Raw genomic sequence first — 4,643 nt, 5'->3', positions numbered from 1 at the left:
TTCCCTCTTCAAACTTACTGCTGGCTGCAACTGTAGACTATGAATCCCAGAGACACCTGGAAACAGCCTCTGCCTGTGCCTGGAAGCAGGAAGAGTCCTGCTTCTGTGAGTCTGGACCGCAAATCCCAGAGACCTCGGGGGCAGCAGGAAGAGGAAGTGAACATACAGCCCATTCTGGCTACATGCCAGAGAGCCATGCTTTACTGCCTCCTGGCTTCTGGCCTGATCCACTACAGGCATGTGGCTGCATTTCCTGAATCAAAAGTAAATGTGTGTCCAGCTATTTCTCAGTTTAATCTCCGAAGCTTAGATTAACCTGCAAGGACTGAATTGATTCAGCCTCAGGCTTGTTGACTGTCTGTACTTGGCCTGAATGCTTTACACTCTCTAGGTGTAATGGTTTCTCATGCTATACCTCCTTTTATGCTGGCACAAAGGGCCTAGTAAACTAGTGAAAGGGCCTATTAAACTCAGGAGCCCTCTGAGTTGCGAGAGCCTCTGCTTGGTACAGAGAGATGTGAGATCTCTACACTTGTCCCCTCTTCATCCCTAGGATAGCGAGTGAGTAGATAATATGTAATATGGCCTAGAAAATGGGACATGCCTAGAGCTGCCCTATTTCTGGTGGCTGAACAACCCCACTGGGCAACTGGCAATTGTACTAAAGTTAGTGCACTTCTGAGGGGCAACAAGCAGTATAACATGATGTTTGCTTTCTCCTTTGATCATGTCTTGGGCTGAGCACAACTTAGTTGGGCCTGAGACCTGAATGCTCTGTATAAAATAAAGATGAAAAGATACTGGGATGGTGATGCAGACCAAAATTCAACTGTTCTTTTTCAAGTCCTTTCTTCTGTTCATTCCATATTCCTTTTGCTGTCCAACAAGACAGAAGAATCTGATTGAATATGATTATATTTTAATTATATTCTGAAGGATTAAAAATTAAATTTTACAAGGGCACTTGGACACCTTTTAGGTGCACCTTAGAAAGTCCTGTAAAAATAAAGGACAATGCGGTTTGGCCTTGAAATCCAGTGAGTTGTTACTTTGCTCCATGCTACATTACTAGAACAGAAAACTGCAAGAGAAGGTGTTCAGATACATGGTGAGGAAGGCAATAAAAATACCTCGAGTGATAACTAAATAGATACACTATAATGTATATCTGATTAGATGTCAGATGTTCTTTCTGTCTTTATCATCATCTCCTTGTGCTGTTCTGTATTTTTTAATAAATCCTGAGAGAATTAGACTAGATCACCAGCTGATGTAAACAGACGTAGTTCAACAGAGCTTTTAAAAGAGTTCAGGAGACCTGTGCTGATTTGCAACATCTGTGGACCTGGCTCATCATTTGCAGAGGGGAAAATATGAATACAATGGCAAGTTAAACACAGAGGAAAAATGTGTTCCTTTTTTAGGAACACTGTCATTAAAAATATTCAGTTGCTCCAAAGTAATTAGCAGAAGAAAAACAAATAGATGATGGACAGCAACAGGTTTGAACCACTAGCAAAATTGTGTTTGGGGGAATCAAAGCAAGCTAATTTTTTTGCAGTAATAACACATTAAGTCTCTGAGGCTGGTAAGCAGTTATCAACAAAGGAGCAGCCACAGCCTTCTAAACGGCTGTGCCAAGTGTTATTTTGGTTTGGCCAAAACAAATTGCAGTTTCCCGTCTCCATGCAAGTTTTAAAACATAGGTTGTCATTTTAGGGAAATAGTGTATGAAGCTGATGAATGGTTGTTAAAATATCTCATTTGCCAGAATTATTTATGGATTCTACAATTTAGATGCAAATTATAGGAAACCAAATCCAGATCCCAGAGACAGGATAAAAACTTACTAACTAATTATCCTTTGCTATAATGGGAAATGCACCCATCATCTTTTTTTCTCTCTCTCTTTTGTTCTTCCTTTTTTGGGTCCCACATTGAATCATGTTGGTGTTTTTTTCTTCAGAAAATGCTAAGAACTCCCCCCTCTGAAAATCAGGAGCCAGATCCTCAACTTATATAAATTGTTGTACCTCAACTGAAGTCATCAGCACTCTGACAATTTACCTCCGCTTCTGGCCCTGGCCCCTTCATTTTATTTCAAGATGAGTAAAAACGGAGTCACTGAAAATTATTTGAAACTTCACCTAATAGCGGGTGGGTGGTGCTGAAATAGATATAGCAACAGGAAAAGAATGTGCCCTGAAAAAAACCACGCTTCACAGAGGACATGGAACAGTAACGTTGGTTAAAGCAATCAGTATGTGTCATAATGTTTATTTAAGTAGAAGCTGGGACGATGGAAACGTGTTGCAGCTGGGGAGAAGCCCAAGAGTGCTAAGAAGTGGAAGAGAGCTTAGATTTAGTAGCTGTCTCTCTTGAAAAGGAAAACAAGCTATGCTATCAAGCAATCTACGGGCTGATAGCTGCTGAGGACACAGGGTAGCAGCTGACTGCTAGCTCTAGTAAAGGAGTGAGGGAAGTTCAGCTTCAGGTTAACAGCCCTGAGGATGTGGTTGCAACCATAAACGGAACAAATTTTAACTCTTTTCTAAACATAAACCCATTCCATTTGAAGGCAGATAACCTTTATGGTCACATGGTTACCAGCAATGGTTTGAATCATTGCAGCGGCAGAGTGATGCTTGAATTCTTTCAGCAGAGGAAAGGAGAAAACATGACCTGGGAGTTTCTTCTGGCTTACTTTGTGGGGAGCCCCATCAAAGAGGAGCTCTGGCCACAGTTCTGTGGGGGCCAATGAAAGGTGGGGAAAGGGCATCTTGTAATTCATGGTGTAATGGCATGGAATCAAATAAAGGGGGTGAGCCTTGGGAGGGAGCTAGGGGGGAGTGACACCCTCCTGGGCCCTGTATCCGGCGCCCCTTACACTTTTTTTGCTGTGGTTTCCGCTCATGCAGTGGGGAGGGCTGAGGAGCTGCGGCATGGACTGCGTGAGTAAAGTTTTAGTGAGGGGCATTCTGGCTGATGTGGCTCTAAACAGGTTTTCTGCTGTGGGGGAGATTTTTTTGGTTGCTTGACATGCATGTCAGCAGCAAACAAAGGAAGTGACATCTCTCGCAGGAGCAGAAGGTGTCTGGCTGCTGCTGCAGTCCCGTGTGCTACTACTGTGACTCTGACTTCCCTGCTGCAGGGGCCGGATCTGGGGTCATTGCAGGGAAGGTGCAGGGTATGGAGAGGAGGGGACATGGGGGACCATCCAGAACCAGTGTTGGCCACTTACACTTCTGGATCAAACACTCTGCAAATGAGATCCAATAGGGCCTGGAACGGCCCCTCGAGGAAGTGATGGAAACCTTGTTGCTTGGATTTAAAACTGGCTGGAAAATGTCTTTTTTTGGTCCAAAATTGTAACTTTTGGTTGAAAGCCCCACACATTTAAGCCAAAGGCAAAATCAGCTTTGACCAGACTCAGAAACATTTTTTGGCCAAGAACCAAAAAAAATGTCTGGCTTTTGGGTTTTTAAGTTTTCTGATGAAAAATCAAACATTTCTGAGAAAAGCAGGTGCTTTCTGATTTTTTTTCCCAATTATTTAAAAGCATTTTCTATTAAAAAGCATTTAGATGAAACATTTTTAAACAGTCCAACTTGGGATAGTTAAAGCCAGGATGGACAAAGCACTGAAAATGTTGAATAGAAAATATTCGTTCAGGCTGGATTGGACTTTATGATTTAATTGCTCCTTCCCCATCTTCAATTGCTATGATTCTGCATTATTAATAAATCCATGCGAGGCATTTATTTGTATGGAATCAAGAAGGGTCGTTGCCTCCATACTCATTTTCTCCTTCTCTGAAAATATATAGGCTCAGCAGTATAATGCAGATTGCTTTTCTACTAGTCATCTCACTGCCTTCCCAGCTGGTATCTTTCCAACAGACCACAGGCACCCCAGTCTCCCTGCAAACCCCCTCCTGCTCTCCCCCCCAAAAACAATAAAGCCCATTTCAGAAACCAAATTGCCCATAATTTACATGCCTCTCCTCACTTTGAAACACAAGACGACTGATGATAACATCATGAGTGACAGAAGTGGTATCTGTTGCTAATTACAAGCTAACATTAGTCAAGTAGAGCAAGGGGCCCCATAAAAAGCTTATTCAGGGTCTCTTTCCTGCCTCTTCAAACACAATACCATCCATATTCCACCTTCCCAAGGAGTGCTCCTTCTGAACTGAGCCACTGGCTCGTTGTTTAGGAAAAATGTCAGAGGAACACTGTGAAATTATAGTAATTGGAGTTTTGTGCATTTGACTGAATAATAATAATAATAATAATAATACTTAATAACATTTGTATTTCTATTGTACTTCCACCCTCCCACCCACCACAAGCCTCTTCAAATACTCTCCAAACAGTCACTAACTCTCAAAACACCCCTTGGCCATTTTGTAGACTGTTAAGCTAAGGCACAGAGCAGTTCAAGTGTTTGGCTCAATGTCACACAGCGAGTCAGAGCAAGACCGAAGAAAGGAACTTATGAGTACTGACTTAGGCTCATTAATGTCACCGCTAGCCCACATTCTGCCCAGAGCTCTAACCACCAGGCACGGCTCTCAATCCCTGCCTTACAAAAGGATGTCTTTTGCAACCTGTTATATTTGTCAAGTGTTGTTTCTTGTA

This window comes from Alligator sinensis, unplaced genomic scaffold (genome assembly GCF_000455745.1).
Source record: "Alligator sinensis unplaced genomic scaffold, ASM45574v1 scaffold1371_1, whole genome shotgun sequence".
Lineage (NCBI taxonomy): Eukaryota > Metazoa > Chordata > Crocodylia > Alligatoridae > Alligator > Alligator sinensis.
This window is presented reverse-complemented; position numbering follows the sequence as displayed.